The following is a 19060-nucleotide window of genomic DNA, read 5'->3' as shown; positions in this document are numbered from 1 at the left end:
TATGGTCAAACATAAATGCACATTTGTATACAAATAGATATACATATACACAAACATATATCTGTATTCTTTTTAGAAATGAGAAACTGATGCCACAGGTGCTGAGATGCTGTGCGTATGGATGTGAGAGGATGGGAATGGGTGGAGAACATCATCTGGACAACTGAGATGTTGCCCATCTGATTTTCTGTGAAGAATAATACAGTATTTATAAAGTTTAAAAAAATGGGTAGAAAGACAGTTGGAAAACAATGACTTCAGACCATCTTATTATAGATGGCCACAGGGTCTCTGGACTTGATAAGCAATCAATACTCGTGGTGATAATGAAGTGAGTCATTTTTTGAATTGTAACCTTGTTAAACAAGTTCAGTGTACTGCACAGAACAGCTCTTTGGCCAGTTCTTCCTTGGGAGCCATTTCTGGTATAATTAAAGAGTTTGCCTCTCCTCCTCTCCCCACGTCAAGAGTTTCTCCTTGCCTCCAGCAGTGGGTTTTTCATTTAACACTCCAGCGCCTCACCAATAATAATAAAAAAAAAATCAAATCATCCAGACCACTGAATGGGCGATGATTTTTTTCCAGGATGTGAACTTTAAGCTGTTAGACAAATTCACAAAATAAACTTCAGTTTCCTCCTCTCTTTCAGGTTTACAATTTCAAATTGCATAGTCAAGTTTGTTGCAGAATAAGATCGTTATGCGGTGTATTCCTCTCAGGGGCCACACTCCACTAAGACCCACTAAGGTCCACCAGAGTACTTCAGTTTGTATCCAAGTATGTGAATATTCCTATTGATTGTAATGGGATTCAAGCAAATTGCGGGTGCTTTGGTGAACAGGGATGGAGTCAAGTATATACATAAAATGAGCAGGTACTTAACCTTTTCTTAAAGCTCAGGCTGAATATGGGAACTTTTGATGTCTGCATTGTTCCAGAGATACTCCACTGCCTAAGAGTTTTCCACTTCAGTTTCACTAGATGTGTTTATTCATGACTTGGTTTTAGCAAAGTTTGTTAGGCTTAGCTCTAGAGAATGTTAATTTGCCTGACATCAGAAAAATGCTTCTGATTGATAGGCAAAATCCTCTTTCCCTAAATCACTAATGCTAATGCAACTTACCACAAACCAGTGGTTTTTCATTTACTTTGGAAAATGTATTTTTGATCTGTGTAAATTTCACTACGGTCAAACATCCGTACTAGGAAGAAATCAGTACCTTTTCTAGCAATAACATTAGAAAGCCATGTCTAGAGTGACTAATGAGATGCTTCATTAGATGTGGGTACTTCACCTCAGAGTCAAGTGCATCAGCGCAGAAACAAGAAGCTGCTGTCATTGCTGGTGCAAGGCAGGTCTCACAGATAAATAAACTCCATTCTGCTGTGCTATCAGCCCAGTGTCTTCTTAAACACTATATTCCTTTGAGGGGAAAACTGGCAAGGAGGATTTTTCCATTTTTCCTTGTGAGATATTTCAAATCTTGGTGTCATCATCTACAAAATTCATATTTCACACATGACAAGATTCATATAAAAATGTCATGTAGTAGTGCTTGTCATAAACCAAACCCAGACTACATTTAGAGAAAAACAGATACAGAGAACAAGGATTTAGGCTTGAGTGGAGCTGAAAGCTAAGTGAGAGGTACTACTTCAAACTGAACTAGAAGTAACTGTGGTTTAATTTTTAGTCATTTGAGTTTTTACAATTTGCTAAGGTATTGAAAGCTGTGACTGTAATCAGAAAGCAAGAAAAAAATTAATTTAGCAAGTGAATCTGTTTTTCTAAAGGAAGCAATATAAAAACAACCAAGCAGAAGCCCAGATATGCAGTTGTTGAAGACACTGACTGAATGGAGCCTCTATCAGTGCTACATTAGGTAATTTATGTTCAAAGAGGAATGTAACTATAAGTAGATTTTAGCCCCACTTATGAATGAATATTATTTAGTCTTCCTTTGATTTCTAGATCATTACAACTTTTATGTAGGTATATTAGAGTTATCATCCCCGTCTCACAGAAGATAGCTTTGGGTGCCAAACATTATAAAAACAACATTTTCCGAGCTACACAGCTTGGTAGGAGACCAAGAACAGCTTTTCTCCAGTTCTCAGAAATGCTGGATTTTATTGGCGGGATGTCTCTGCAAGTGATGGGAACTCAGTACATCTTAAAGGCTATCCTATTTAATATCAAAACCTCTGCACTGCAAGACTAAAGTAATTGAGCCTAGGAACCAGCTTTAAAATCCCAAACACTCTCTGAAATTACCCAGTGAGCCACAAATAATCCCAATGCACCAGGAAAAACCAAGAGAGAAAGAGAATGGAAGGAGGGAGGTGGAGTGCATTTTTAGCTGAAATCAATGCTTGCAAAAAGTACAAACCAACCAATATTCAAAGGGTCATGAGCTAAGGATACAAAAATTTACAAACTAGTTACAATAATTGTGCCAAAATCAGCAACAGCAAAGAAATTACATAATAAAACAAACACAACTAAAGAAGATACACAACATTTTAAAGACTGTAACTGTCATCACTTTGACTTCTTTGCTTTATGATCTGTCTCTAATGTTCCTCATTACTCGCTCACCAAAAAAACCCCCTTCCTTTTTTGGTATTGTTAGTTTTCTGGGGAAGAAATTACAATTCTTTGTACCTATGAAGTCTTTTCCAGATGATGATACCTACTGCAAAATAAACAGAAAACTTAAGGAAAGGAAAAGAAAAGAAGTCAGTTTTGCTCTAGCCAGACCTCACTGCTGGCATCTCTACAATTCTTAGAGAGGGAGAGTTCTAGGAGCTTTGTGAAATGGAAAGGATTTGTGCAGAAAAAGCATTTATTTACTTTGACATTCCTAAGAAGCAGCCTGTGTGCTCCGTATAACATAGAATTCAGGCAGAGTTTCTCTGCTCATCTTACCCAAATTCAGGAGCTCAGGCTTGGAGCAATATTTCTTTGTACACAGCACAAGATGACCTCTTAAATTGTGTTACGCTGTGGCAATGAGACCTCACTACGTACACTGTAGAACTAGCAATTCCTGTAAACACTCTTCCCCATCTATCCACGGGGGTACTGCAGGGATCATAGTCCGCACCCAAACGGTGCGGATATACTTGAAACCATGTCAAGCGATGCAAGTACAGCTCATTATCACACGCAGCAGTACCACACAAGCCACAACACAGATTTTTATTCCCACTGTGATTTTAAATGCCTCCTTACAAATAAGCTTCTCAGAGGATTAATTGCTGGATTTTTCTTCTATATAGAACAAGTTCAAATGAGGCAGCCTCAAAAGTCCCTGAAAGGCTTGCTATCTGACTTTTGTTTGTCAGGCAGGACAAGAAGGAACTAGTGGCATTTCCCAAGTACCAGCATTGTTTACAGTAATGAGCACGGTTCCTTGCATTCTAAATAGAGAGACCAAGAAATTGATGACTACAGGGATGCTCAAGTCCTCTATCCCCTGCTGGGTTTTAATGATGAGTCTTGTTTGCTGTTCCTCGGGACGACGGTTCCCCGGTTCTGCTGGTAGAAGATTAAACCAGCATGGACTGCTCAGTCCTGTAAGGTTCAGAGTGCTCACCCAGAAAAGTTCAAAAGCCTTTTGCGTGTTCATATGTTCAGTGAAATCAGCTTTGAGAAATGAAATACATCTTGTAAGACTAAATTTTGACAGCAGGGTGGTGTTGAACTCACAGTGTCACCATCTGCTTTTGAGCTAGTATTCTTAACGTTCCCTTTGGGGAGACAAAGAAGTCTTTCTAGGTACTGTTTGGTTTGCTTCGTTTGTTGTATATACAGTAACTTGGTCAGGTTAACCCACCATGGGCAACCCTATCATGTATTAAAACAATTATTTCATACTTCAGTCAAATAACATATATATTTATACAGGTATCTGTAAATCCTTAAGGGAGTTAGGTGCTCAGCTAAGACTGAAGTTTTGTGTGCTCTGGACATAAAACTAACACTGGGGCCCTGTGGAGATTCCTGACTTGTGAGTCTTCTAGAATTGAATTTATTAGGCGTGTGCCTTCTACTCTAAGAATTATATTTTCAAAGCTGTCTGGGTAAAGCTCACCAACACAACGGGTGATTTGAGAAATGCTGTGAGATAAGTGTGTTAGTACTGCTAATTTATAGCAAAGAAAGCATGTGTGAAAGTCAAAGGCTCATTACCATCAGCTCCTTGCCAGTTTTTCCCAGATGCCCTATTCTACATACAAGTCAGATGAGGCAAATTCTAATTTACTTGAAGGTATCTACTGTCATGGCAGTATATGGAAAGACAGTACCTTGTAGGCCTAACACAGTGAGCTCAAGTAAAGAAGGGCACCTGTGAAGTTGAAGAGATATATTTATTTATAAACATTTGTGTGCCTATATACGTGCAAATGCCTGATTTAAAAGAAATAGCAGCACTGATTTTTCCTAACTACTTTTGCTTTCACAAACAATTCAATCCATCAATCAACATATCTGCCTATCTATATCTGTCTATATAGGGGGAAAGAGAGATTGAGAGATTTAAGCAAACTAGAAATACACAGTTTAGCAGCTGTGGCACTGCAAAACTGTGCGTGCACTATAGATGAAAAACAAACAAGAAAAGAGCATTAGCTAAAGCAACTCTTCTCAACCTTTTTGCAGGGAATCTTAATTTAGAAAGTCTACTCAGGAAGAATAATTGTTCCCATTCATTATTTTGCCTGGATGACTTTTACAGAACTGTTTTTACCATCAATTGGCAAATTCAGTGGAGGAAATAAATTACCCTATTATTAAAGCATATTTGCAGCAAACGATAGATATTCCACATAAGCTGTGCTTATCCGGCCATTTTTCCTAACAACTTCTAAGAACATGATGCCTTCATCCCAATTTGCCTTTGTCTTCCTTGTGTTTAATGATGGGGTAGATCTCTAACAGAGGATGGTCCTGCTCGCTCCGCATGTACCTCCATGGGTTATGTTCCACGTTGGGGCAGCCTCACTGACTGAAACTTCTGACCTTTTCGGAGGGTTTCCTGTACTGTTTGCAGTTTCTGTACAGCTTAATTTCAGCCTCTTTCACTAGTTCTGCTAGGGTTATTTTGTATCAGCATTCCTGTTATAAGCTGCCCCTGTTTTTACAGGTGGTAATATAAGAATGTTTGAAAGTTTCTTCTGGGATAATATTTTGCTAACTAAGTCAACTTTTCCCTATTAATGAGAGTTTGATTTTTATTTCACTTCAGTATTTAATTAGATCATAAGAAAAGATAGCTTGGGAATTGACCTGAGTATACTTTTCAAAGTCAAGTATTTAGAATTAAATTCATCTTGCCTAATTTTTTGGCATTTATGAGTTAGCTGTTGCATCTAAGTTTCTCATGTACAACCCCTCCACAGTTAGTGGAAAAAACTGAATTGCCTTTTGGACTTGCTATTTTTTCTTCCACTGGTGACAGAAGTAGCCAAGATTAAAAGAAACCATCAACATCTAAACAGGGGACTTTTTAAAAAATAGGGAGTTAAAATCCAAACCCATAGTGCATTCATCTCACGCATCTTGATTTCCTTGCAAAATTATATACATTTCATTGAACTTTTAGTGGAGGTTTTGAAATGCAGGTTGCAGCACAATCTTTATTCCTGTCATTTAAAATGAAAAAGGTTTAATAGATCAATAACCAATGGATTAATGAGTCAGTGATGATAATAACAGTGATTTACATCAACAGCACCTATTATCAAGAGCAATCACAAAGCACTTGGGAAGCAGATTTACAAACTATTTCTGCTTAAGTGGTGTCAGAGGCCAACTTCCTTCAGAAACCAGATGGAGAAGGGTAGGAAATAATCACCATTGAAGCAAATACTCAACTACAGTCGCCACGCAGTTGTGTAGAAGATGCAGTACCTTGTTCACATTTAAGGGTGTGGAAGTAGCACTACTTCTCAGCTGTCTGAGCGTGGCTACTCGCTAGCAGAAATCAGGTTGGGCACATGAGCTTTGCTGTGTGCCCTGAACGCCACCAAATAAGAGTTTTTTTGGACACAGTGTGTTCCCAAGTTGAAAGGCCCTCACGTGGAAGGTGTTATCATCTGTGAAAGCTTGCTATCACATGCATCGGCCCTAGATTATGCTGGGCCTCATCGACTGAAAAGCAAATACGTACCACTGGAGAACAATGTCACCCTTCTGAATATCTCCTGAGGCAGGCTTCAGGACATGGGACACGGTGCAGACTGAAGCTTTTTAAATGATCCTGTGTCATATGTGGTGCACTAATATAAAGGTGACAAAAAGTGAACTGGGGACAAAGCCTGCTGACCCAACTGCAATAAAGCTCCCATGGCAGACATCTATGCGGTAACGCTTTTGAGCCCTGAAACACTTGACCTTAACGTCTGTGAGACTCGGTTTCGGCACGTAACATGAATGGTGTCTTACCTCTTACTCGTTTCTGGAGTACGTGTTGTGGACAGGTGCACTTTTGTCTCTTACTCCTTGAAGGAAATGAAATCGTGCATTGTCTTTGTCCTACAGATTTTGTTGAGTCGCAGGTTCTCTAGTAATATAATACAATCTTTTTCACTTTCGGCTTTTGGGGCTGGCAGCTCAGTTTTCAGGGATGCTTAATACCGTAAGCAAATAGGCAGACAACCTTTGCATAATGGTCTAAAATACCAAGAATTCTTTGTGTTAGCTACCAGAAGCAGCAAAGAAAATGAGACAAAACAATACAACACTGACATGCATTTGCCACTTCTGTTTCCTTATCATCTTATCGTTGGATCACGTAACTAGATCAGGAGCTTTCTTCTCTGCCTGTGAAATAGGAAGTCTTCCTGGTCCATTCTCCACCTTCTTTATGCTATGCAAACCATTTTTTTCCTAACTATATCCACAATTAAAGTACACTCCTTTGCTATGAAAGCACAATGCTCTGTTATCCTCCATGCTCATATTTCTTTTATTGCTGTGAAGTTTCAGGTACTCCATAAGCACCTGGTTTTTCAGATCCAGTGTCAGTACCTGACCTCCTCATTTTGCTTTTTGGGAAATCCTCCCAGTTCCGACTCCCCTCAGCCCCACGTGCTGTGGTCTCAGCACTGCCATCCTTTCACGTCCACGTGCTGCTGCTTGAACAGCAGGCACGAAGGTTTACAGCTTTTCCTTTCACTAGCCTGGAAGTAACATGGCATGGCCCCAGCAGCCAGTAGCTGACTACGGGAACCCTGATAAATTCCGTTACACAGCAATTTTGTGAACGCAGGTGGTATTCCCAAGATCCATTTAAATATCCTTCACACACAAATAGTCATTAGTCATCGCTGCTCTTTATAACTGTGAATGTATCCAGCATTGTCAAGATGCTAAGTTTGGTAACAACTTATGATCAGAAAGATAATCAGCTACCTCGACTGGAAAACATGAAAAGTAAGTTCAGTATGGTAGGGCCACGTAGGTCGTATGTCTCCAAACAGTCATTCAACTGAAATGGTGGTGATCTTGAAACTAAACTTTGTTTTTAAATGGCTGACAGACAGAGAAAGAAACAGCTCCTTCATTTTCCTTTCCTATTTCCACTAGAAACATGAAATGGCTCTCATTCATAGTTTCACAGGCAATAAAAAATGCAAGTCCACTCCCATAAAGCGAAGAAACAAAACAAAGAGACAAACACAATGCAGAAAACAAAAAAGATTGTGAAATGTGTAAACGTTCGCATGTCAGTCTGGTTTGGGAAAAAATAAACAAAAACAAAAAAGATATTTGCAAGGAAAGCTTCCAAGCTGTAATTTTGCCAGAAACAGCGTGACTCTGGCAAACTCTCACCTGTAGTGACCGTGAATTTGCATAGAGGTGTGGATGAACCGCAACCTAACAACCTATGCTTACTGAAATTAACAGAAATTTTGACCCTGACATTAACTGGGATTGATTCATCCTTATAACGTAATGCAAACATAAACCGCCAAGAACATCTCCATAATTTTGTCTCTGTAATTCTGCAGATCTCCAGGAAAACTGTCTCAAAAAGGACAATCTTTTAAAAACAATCTCTTTGGGATTTCACAAGAGTGATTCTTACCTTCAGAATGTATCACTTACCACCACCAAAGACTTAAATACAAAACAATAATGACAAGATGCCCAGAACAAAATAGCTTAAGGCCTATAACACCATATAAGAAACAGCTCTTAATTTCCCCTGTGGTTTTCTGCAATCTTTGACACTGCATTTACATTCTGCATAGCTCTCCAATGTGTGCTAGAATCCCAGCACAGCAATATAAAAGTAAAACAGTTCCAAGGGCTTATATTAGGATACTAAGGATCTCAAAGACAATACATTAGCTATTGACAAGTTTCATGAATAATTTTATTGCATTTTTATTACTTTGTAGTAAAAATGTCTGTACAAGATGCAACATCATTATTCTTTTCCCTTTCACTTTCAAATTATTTTTTTGATATGTCTAAAAAAAATCCCTTTTCACTTATAGGTCTAAAAATCACACTTCCAGTTTGAATCTGAAATGTAATTAAAATGCACACTTCTCTGCTGGAGCTGAATGGACATGAAAATAAGAAATGTCTTTTTGCCCTCTTTTGTAACTTAATATTGCTTTAATTTTTAAAAGGCCATTTTTAAAAAGTAAGAATATTTTAGTTAATAATTTAGTGCTCACTTCAATTAGAATAGTTATTAAAACTTTCAGTGACATTACAATTAAAAGTTTGAAAATAGTTTTATGATAATTTCCAGCTCTATAGAGTTTTCTGCTCTGAAAAGAAAGCATATGCAAAATCACTTTTTTATCTTGGTATTGTCATAGTATAATTCTTTAAAACTACTAAGCAGGGTTCTTAACTGATAATATATTTCAATATATCTGAGGTGATGCTTTTCATACAATGGGTCAGCTTTTTAAGCGGTTGCAAATTGATGCAACTCTACTGCCTGCAGGGAAGTGCTCTGCTCAGGATCATGTCTATGCCACCCAGCAGAGAAGGGACAGCTTGTCAAAAGAAGAAAACCTTTGCCCAATTTCTTTGTTCCACCTTGATATAATTTGCCATGAGGCCAAAAAGTGCCTCATGTCCAGCCATCTCAGGGTTGTAATCCCAGTATCACCTGCCTTAGGTAAATCTGAGAACAGGACAGGCCCAGATGTAGATAGAAAACACGATTTTCCCATGCTTAGCACCTAGTTATTTACAGTTTTTCAGGATAAGTGCCAAGAGGGTATGCGATGTTGTTAAGTGGGAAGAGCAGCACTGTACATCCACTCTACAGAAGTCTGCAGGATTAGACAAGGAGCCAGGCAGTACAGAGGCTGACCTAGAGAGCAGCACAGCAGTTCTGACAGCTTTAAAAAGGCTATGCCCACCACCAGTCTGATACAGAGTGCGCTACGCTGAAGTTGTCTGAGGTACATTTACCTAGGGAAGACAAGAATATTTCATACGTATTGCAGTGTTTAAATAGCTGCACGTACTACATCTAATGTTACTAATGCTGCTAAATAATAGTAGCTACAATAATATACTAACCACACTCTGTTCACAAGGTTCATTAAAAGGTTGTCTAGTGCTGTCTTTTAACCCTTTTTACTAGTACATTGTTTTATCCGGTACTTTTAATTTAAATCTTCAAGACTTTGCCTGACCATTTGGACTGAAATTTTCCGTGCCATTGTCTGTCCCATGCTTCATTTCCTTTTTGTTGGACAGTCTCAGCTAGCACAAATTCAGTTTTTTCTGAGAATGAGGCTAAGGAAAATTTTATTCTGCACTTTGAAAGGACTTGATGCCTCCGCTGTGCTGCAGCTGGATCACAAAGGGGGCAAGAAAGGCCTACGTCTGTACTGTCAATATGAGAGTTCTCCAAAATGTGCCAGGTTATCAGGTACCATATACTTTGTAGAGACTTGAAGGCTAAAATCTCTTAGCAATTTTCCTGGACGGAGGTTCTCCAGCCTGGAGCTTTGAGGTACTGAAGTGGGACTTTCTATGCAAATATGAGTCCAAGATGCTGCAGGCAGCAGAACTGAGAAGGCGGCGGCTACCCTCCTCCATTCCCTCTAATCAGTACAAACTGCAGGAGCTCTAATTGCCCCCAGGTCCCAGTGCATGCCTCAGCCATGTCCTCAGGTGAAACAGACTGGGAAGCAGAGCCTGTTTCCTGCTTCCCACAGGAAGGAAACCTTTGGGATGTACAGGATCTTCGGCATACTCTGGCTTGCAACCCTGGTCTGTCTGACTGGCACGCCAGTATGGCAGGGCGTAACACGGGGGTCACCCTGCCTGACACAACTCAGCGTGTCAGAGACGGGGAAAGCGAGGAGCTGCAAAATTTAATTGCAAAGGGGAGAACAGCTAGAACTGATGGGGTGCAGAGGAAATAAAAGGGAGAAGGAAAGCGGGAGTGAGGAACAGAGACTGAGACTTAAACTTGCCCGGTTGAGACTTGAACAGAGTGGAGGAGAAGCTCGGACCCGGGACGGATACAGACAGCTAAGTCTGAGTAGAGAGGAGACAGTGGGACTGAGGGACTGGAGAGTTTGTCACTTCATAGATTTTAAATATAAAAAGGTCCATTAACTGATAGAGCTTGATCTTAAAAAACAGAAAGGAAGAGCTGAATGGAGAACCAGGGAGGAATTCAGTCAGGGAAGGCTGGAGAAGGTGTCAGAGCCAGGGCCCTCACTGCAGTCCTCCTCATCAACCTCTCCCAGCCCCAAAGGGGCCTGGCCGGCCGAGCTCACCGCCTGCTCTGACATGGCTCTGACTTCTGTGAAATCAGCTAAGCCGTGAGCAGGAGCTGCCAAGAGTCTCGGCTGCCGCCTCCACCCTCTGCCCCATGGCGGGGAGCAGTACCGAGCAAGGGCCCGGTCGCTGTCCCCAGCCCGGCTCCGCTCGCCGCCTCCAGCCATGTCGGGACGGGGCTACGGGGGGACGTCCCTGCCCTGGCTTGTCCCGCTGCTGCCCACGGCGGCCTGCCCCGCAGCCGGCCCTCGCTGCGGCCCGGTCAGCCTGAGCTGAGAGGGAGAGATCGGCTCGGCGAAGCAACGAGGGGACGGCGGGATGGAGTATCGCAGCGGAGACAAGAGGAGAAGGGGAATCGGTAGGCTCGATGAATAACACTAGTCTGAGGTAGGATGTGGAAATCGCCGCGTAGGGGTGTGGAGAAGGAGCTGGGAAAGTGACAGCTGGGCAAGAAAGTCATGCCAGAGGACTGGGGCAAACAGACTGGGAACGAAAGCAAAGATCTGACACCCAGGGTCAGTTACACAGCGTCTGAGCTAGTTATCTACGCTGAGATAAGAAAAGTCTTGTACAGAAATGCACATTTCTCTCAACTGAGTTTGAAGGAGTACAGAAATCCACATAGCTTATGCAGAAAGTTAGATAGCACTACTCCCTTCTCCAGTGTCTGGGGGGTGAGGTTGATAGACTGAACGAGGAGTGGAAGGGGGGACACTGGGAATGGTCGGGTGAGGAGAAGAGGCTTCAGAAAGGGGCAGATGGAAGGACAGAAGGAAGGTGAGCATTAAGGTGGAGTGGACAAAGCAGAGGCGATTGTGTTTGGAGTGAACAGACCAGACAGCGCAAACCTTTCCAGAGTCTGGAGCGTGTTGCTCAGTGCAGCTGTCTCGCCATGCCCTTCCCTGCCAGGCATTGCCTGCGGGAGCTGTGAGGGAATTGATTTAGTCCTTTCACTGCCTGTGTGCAGGCGGAGGAGGATAACCCACTGCTGCTGTCAGTTACTGTGCCCACTTGGCACGGTGGTCCCAAAAAACTCGGTCTGTCTGGTGACCGTGGGGTGCCTCAACAGGTACTATGCAATAGTTTTTTTCCCCCACGATTTCTTTTTAAAGCAACGTAATAAAACACACTTAGACCGTGGAAATGCAAGCACCCAAAAGTTAAGGAAAGCCACATTATAGGTTTACTCTTCTATACTTATTAACACATCTTTCCTGTTCTGCAGCCATGAAGTGGACAAAAAAAGTGGACTAACTGTGTGGGATTTCTGCCTTATTCCATGCAAAATTTTGTTGAAAGAAAAGAGTAGGAAATTTCAGGAAGAGTGAGGACATTCTCAAGGAAATCAAATGCTGAACTGAAGAGCTGGCTTCTAGCCCTGTCTCAGCCACTGAGTTCCTCTCTGGTGCCAATCAAGTCACTTAACCAACTGTTTCACAAAGACTAGTCATTATGCTTGATTTTATACGGGTTGAATGTGCAGAAGTGCTTAACCTTCCCAGATGCAATTGAAGCCTCTGTGTGCTAAGCTTTGAATGAAAGTTAAAATACAACATGAAATACTCTGCAACATCAATTTCTACAGTGTGGCTCATCTAAAAATAGTGTATAAATTCTTACCTCGGTGCCTCTATGTAATGCAGAAATTCAAATCTCATGCGTGTTTTGTGCAAATACAGGGATTGTTTTTTCAGGCAGTTAGTTGATGTGGAGATAAGCACTACAAAAAGCAATAATTTTGTTTTCAGTGCAGTTTGACTAATTTGAAGTAATGGGATATAAGGACATATTGAAACATGAAGGTAAAAAAAGAAAAAAAGATTGATTAGATGCTCTATGGCTCAGGACACTAGTAGAAAAAGGAGTATGTAATTAAAACTTTATCACCATGCACTCATGAAAAAGGGTAAGCTACAGGTGCACTGTTAACCTTAATTATAGCACTTCTTAGCCTCTTCTCTTACAAACTCATTAACATTTTCAGGTGTTTCTAGTCTGTGTTGAGTACAATATGTAACTCTACATGTGTGCCTTGTGGAATGTGCCACACCTGGTCTGCCATTGTTGGTTTTTTTCTTCAAAATAGAGCTTTTTTGAAAAACCTTCAGTATGTTGCTTGCTTAGTTTCTCTTTACCCTTCTTTGGATGGAAGAAAAGCCAGGTTTCTTGCAGGAGACAGACCATGACTAGCTTCATTCAGCATGGCCCCTAAATTTCTGGACACATATCTGAAGATCAGATCAAAGATCGGTCGCTTGGCACCCTTCTACTGCCTCTTGGAAAAAAAGAAAAGGCTGAAAGCTTAAGCATTTGCAGACTTTTTTGTTCAGCTTTGAAATGAGACTTCCACTCATTTGGTCTGAAGACAGGAATATAAAGCAGTTAAAGTCCCTGAAAAAATAGTTAACCATACAGTTTCCATATAACACATAAGAAAACATAAATTTCAGATGCCATCTTAAGTAACAAGACATCACAGGGTATAGTATTCTTCCACTGATCAGGATCGAGCCTGACAGGACTTTTACAGACTATATGCAAAGACATTTAACCTGAATTACTTGTAGAAAACTACAGTTTTCCTCCTGTCAGCAATGCTAATTTTCCATGACTGTCATTCCAAAGTTACTTCTCACTGCCACACTTTCCCAAAGTTAGTTCCCACTCTTTTTCCAAAATTGTGAAGGAGGTGACTGCTGAGTGCCACCCCTAGATTATTCCACATTCTCTTTGGGACAACCTTGTTGCGTAGACATGATCCTGCATTATTGAATTTACCTGTCAGTGGTGCTCAGGTAGGAGTGCAAAATGGTCTATGAGAGGATGCCCTCAGAGAAGGCAGAGCTCGTGTCTCAATCCATGAAGTTTACTTTGAGCTGCTCTGTATTTCAGACTATTTCAATGATATTATTCTTATACCTATTTTTGTATGTTTGCTTTTATGGGGGAATCCCAAGCACAAATAGAGGCCAGGCGATGAGTGGATTGAGAGCAGCCCTGTGGAGAAGGACTTGGGGGTATTAGTGGATGAAAAACTGAGTATGAGCCAACAATGTGCTCTAATCTCATTCTGGGCTGCATCAAAGAAGCGTGACCAGCAGGTCGAGGGAGGTGATTCTCCCCCTCTACTCCGCTCTCATGAGACCCCACCTGCAGTACTGCCTTCAGCTCTGGGGACCCCAGCATAAGAAGGACACGGACCTGCTAGAGCAAGTCCAGAGGAGGACCACGAAGATGATCAGAGGGCTGGAGCACCTCTCTTATGAGGACAGGCTGAGAGAGTTGGGATTGTTCAGCCTGGAGAAGGGAAGGCTCCAGGGAGACCTCATAGCAGCCTTCCAGTACCTAAAGGGGGCCTACAGGAAAGATGGGGAGGGAGTCTTTAACAGGGAGTTTAGTGATAGGGTGAGGGGTAATGGTTTTAAATGGAAAGAGGGTAGATTTAGATTAGATATTAGGAAAAAATTCTTTACTGTGAGGGTGGTGAGGCACTGGCACAAGTTGTCCAGAGAGGCTGTGGATGCCCCATCCCTGGCAGTGTTCAAGGCCAGGTTGGATGGGGCTTGGAGCAACCCAGTCTAGTGAAAGATGTCCCTGCCCATGGCAGGAGGGGTTGGAACTAGATGATCTTTAAGGTCCCTTCCAACCCAAACCATTCTATGATTCTGTGAAGTAAATCAGGTAAAATAAAACAAACAGCTCATTTTAATGCTACACTGCATTTTAATTGCCAAAGCTAAGAAAAGCTGAATTATTTCTATTGAAATAGTTCTATTGAACTCCCTTTGTTTCTTTTTCTTTCCCTTCTTTTTACTGATTTACTCATTTTAGATACTTAACAAATAGTCAGAACACATTTTCGATCCTTTTGCTTGCCAGTTATTCTCAGAGTAGCAGCTGCAGGGGGACATAACATGCAGGAGAGCCCCTGATGCTTTCCTGGTTCTGCTTTCTCTAGCCACTGGAGAAGCAGCCATGCCATACAGACAGCCCTTAAACTTTCATGCTCTTCCATTGATAAGCAATGAAATAGAAACCATGACCTTCCTTCCCTCTTCCTCATGACTAAGCAGCAGATTTGACTGGCTCACCCAGAAGTCAGTACTCTTCAGTGGTGACAGGGTCAGAGCTGCAGTCCAAAGAGGTGACAGCAGTTTGTCTCAAGGCTGCAGCAGCACTAACTGTGGTATGAGCAAACCACATAAAATTTTTCCAGTTCCTTATATAGTTGGGATTTTTAGCCAACTCAATGTATGGCTGAAGGCGTACTCTGAGAAGAAGCTATCTAGTTTATCTTAGTGATATGTGTATGGTTTGCAACATATACTGTTAGTGCGGACAGACTGTTCTGAAACCCTTTTAGAGCTGGATACACCCAAGCTCCTCATCTTCAGCTGTTTCTTCTCAAAACTGTCTTTCCATTGTTGACAAAAACAGAGTCTGAAAGTCACGTCAATGAATCTATAGCAGGATGGATAACAAAGGCAAGACGTTCTGGTGAAATTGCCAATTAAATATTAACAGAAGGAATAAATGCAACGCTCTTTCTCTGTCACTGGTGTCAGTGGGCCCTGTTAGCTCTTTCAGACATGTATTCAATGATTCAGTGAACAGCCTAAGCCTAGCAGTTGAGGGAGAGAGAATATGAAAGTGATGGTGTGTTTTTTCACCATTTTTATATTCACTGCATGAAAAAATGTTAAGCAGCATTGCTTAGATGTTCTGTGATTGAAAGGCCCAAAGATGGACGTTTTGGAAGAGGTCACGATTCCACATGTGAGTGGACATTAGGGCTGCCAATGCTCACAATATATTTAAAGATTTGCTACACTTTCTTAAAAATCTAGATGTTTTAAATGTTGAATAAGCTAAATGGTCTTCACAATTGATTTGACCATAAGTCCTCTTCAGTCTTCTGCTAGATACCAGCAAGCTTTTGATAAGACTCTGGATACATACGGAATAAATGTGAATGAGGTCCAAATATTTAAACTGTGACAGGACGAGTTTCAAGCTGCAGCACTGCTATAGTGCTTTAGACTCGAGCATAAAGGTTTGTCATACCTCTGTGAAAAACATCTATTTCAGGCTTTTAAATTTACTCTGACCCAGCAATCACTCCCTTGTGGGAAGCCCCCTCAGACAGTGGCACTCTGCATAATTACAAAAGTTTATTTGCATATACTATTTTCAGGAGTGCAGTCTTAATTTGAGGACCACAAACATGAAAATGAAGCACCATTTTTTATCTTAAAATTTTAATTATACACAAAGGAGACATGTGAGTGTGGAGCAATATGTACAAGATCAACATAAATAAAACTGCCACTTCTTTTCTTAGCAAAAATCACAAGTCACAAGTGTGAGATGAGGTTAGATCCTCTTACTGGATTTTAAAGAAAGGCCGGAGAGTGTTATGGTAACTGATGAAACCGCTAAGAAAGTTAGAATTTGATATCTGTAATAAAATCTCCTATTTCACAGCTTCCAACTAGGGGATCAGGAAGAAATATTCCCTATCTTTAGAGCCTCGCATATGTTTGGTTTACTCCATTATAGATTTTTTCCAACTTCTTCAGCTCTGCCAAGTGCAAGAGTTTGAAAGTGTAGCTCACTGCCTGTGGGTGCTGCAGACGTCAGCTGCAGAGCTCTGCCTCGTTGTTTTCTTCCTGCCATGCAGCACACAGGGAGACCAAAGAGTTGCCTCTGCAGCCAGACTTGCAGTGGCTTTCATGTGGCTGTTAGGGCTGCCCACTTGGCAGCTTGACCAGCACACGCATTTTTCCAGGTTTTGAACTAAACTCAGGGGCAATAGGCTTGCTCTACCGTGCCAATGCTTTCTAGATTTTTGTTTTCTAATGTATAGCTTTATAAATATTCGATCACTGAATGCATGCTTTCCCAAGCTGTCGCTAGATGGTTTTTTGTTGTGGTTTTTTGTTAACCAAGACTGTCTTGCAAACACATGACTACGAAACTGCGCTAATTATGGAATTAGTTCCAATTTAATGTCTGGTTTATCATAGACCTATTTATGGATAGGCCAAAAGCTGTTCTGGCAAATTAGCAGGAAATGGGAAAAAGAAATATCAGTATGAGCTTCATAACTGTTGGCACTAGCTGTGCCTTACTTATGCTCTACTTTAATGATGTTGTTTTATTTTTCTCATAGAAAAAGCTGCTATAAGAAGCCTCTAAATTCAGTAGAGCTATTAAATTCATGATGAAAATAACGTTAAGCTAATGTTCCCTGCTTATTTCAGCAATAGAGTAGTGGTGCTATTGCATCATTAAAATGTTTTAGTAAGTTTAGCAAAGAAATAATGGTGACAAAACATCATTAGCACCTGTGGAATCTTGATCACCATCTTATAAAAACATAAATTAAGCCACCATCCCAGCCTAGAAAGCCCATGGCTCACTTTTGTCATTGTAGATGTGTTTTAAGGCAGTAACTCAAGCTACCTGTGTCTTTTAAATAAGGGGTGATATTATGCAAGGTTTGGAAAAACTTATTTTTCTTCCATGAGACATTTAGAATGCAGTTCTTGTCTCTTATTTTCTGCTGTGTTGGGTAAAAGCAATTGCAAGTGGCAAACCTAATGGGGGCAAGATAATTTAGCATTGTGTTGCCAGCTGTGGCCAGGATTTGGTCGCATACTTTCTATTGGCTCCCATTAACATAACAAATCTTACCCATTTTCTACAGCATTAATAATAAAGTTCACTCTTGTTTCGATTTGGCTGTATTTTGCTACATATTTAGTCGTATCCACAATGCAGACTAATTGTACTCAGCTGCACGCATCCTGGTTGCTGCCAGCCTGCATGCATGGGTTTTCACAGCATGAAAACTAAGGAGCGGAGAGGTGGGGGTATGTGTGCCATGGTGTCAGGCTGCAGTCATGGAAGGTACCTGGAGCTGGAACCTGCAAAGCTCTCCTAGGACCTGTCGTCTGGATAAGGCCTGCATGGCCATTCTGAACAGATCTGAAAGTGAAATAAAATCACTGACTTGAAACCTGAAACTTAAAAATAGTAAATAAATATATTGACTAGACTTCAAAGCAAATGTGTGGTTAGCTCTCTGTTTGAGGTAATGTTTTGCTCTATAGATTCAGGGGCTGGAAACTGCCTTTATGCAGTATTTAAATGGCTTCTTTTGCCTTTCAAGTGGAAGCTGGCTGAAATGTATCACATCTTTAGGGAAGGAAGAGTCATTCCCTGATGGCTGGCCAAGAAATAGTGAAGACAGCAGCTGCAGAGGCAGCTGGAATTGCCACCCTCGCAGATGGAGTCAAAGTGCTTTGCTGTAGCTGAAATAGGAGGGAATGAGTAAAAACAGAAGGAAGGTAAAAATAGGTAAATAGCAAACCAGAAGCTGTGTCTTAATAAGATCTGAAGGTTTTCCGCATATTCATGTGCAACAGAGCCTGGAGGTACCTTAGGGTCTTAAAGAAGGCTGTATGCAGGGTACACACTGTAGAAAGTGTAGTTTCTCTGAACAGGACTATAACAGCGACAGAAAAATCTTTAAATATCCAAATTGCTTTCTCACATGCACAGAATGGACAGAGAAATGCAGAGACTGGAAGTGAAAACTGGAAAGAGTATGCAATTTAAGAAATCAGTTTTAAGCAGACATTTGAACTAACAATTTGTTTTAGCTTATTAAGCTTGAGTAGAAATGGCTGTTTGGAGGTGTTTGTAAAAATTCAGACTTTTTCAACAGAAGGAAATAAAACATTGACCAAACAGGAAGATAGGAATAGCCTTTTCCATTTTAGACTTTCTTCATACTTTCTTAAAAATGCTGTGAGAAAGTAAATTTCATGCCAAAGAACTTAGGCCTAGCAACGTTGGGTACACATGCTAATGTGCTTATAAGAAAGCTGCTGAGGGAAAAGGAAAAAAGGGAAATGTAATACGCAAACTCGCACTAAGAGAATGTGCTTTTTTGGGACAGATAAAGAGAAAAGCAGAAATGCAGTTTCTGGATCTGGACATAGCTAGGGATTAAACAGTTAGTCAGGGTTTGAATGCAAACAGTCATTTTCTTTCTGGGTTCACTGTTTCCATGTCAGTCAGGTCCTCCTTAAAAAAAAGTTTCAAACAAAAATCTATGTATGGACTCACAGGAAATGAAGTGCATATTTAAGTAAGCAGTGGAAATTATATAATCTGTATATGAATGACCTATATCAAAATTGTGTTTGATCATGAATGACACGTTTAAACAATAATCCAGCTTTTAAAATTAAAAGGGCTAACTTTTTTCAAAGA

This window comes from Aquila chrysaetos, chromosome 7 (assembly GCF_900496995.4).
Source record: "Aquila chrysaetos chrysaetos chromosome 7, bAquChr1.4, whole genome shotgun sequence".
Lineage (NCBI taxonomy): Eukaryota > Metazoa > Chordata > Aves > Accipitriformes > Accipitridae > Aquila > Aquila chrysaetos.
Note: the sequence above shows the minus strand (reverse complement) of the source record.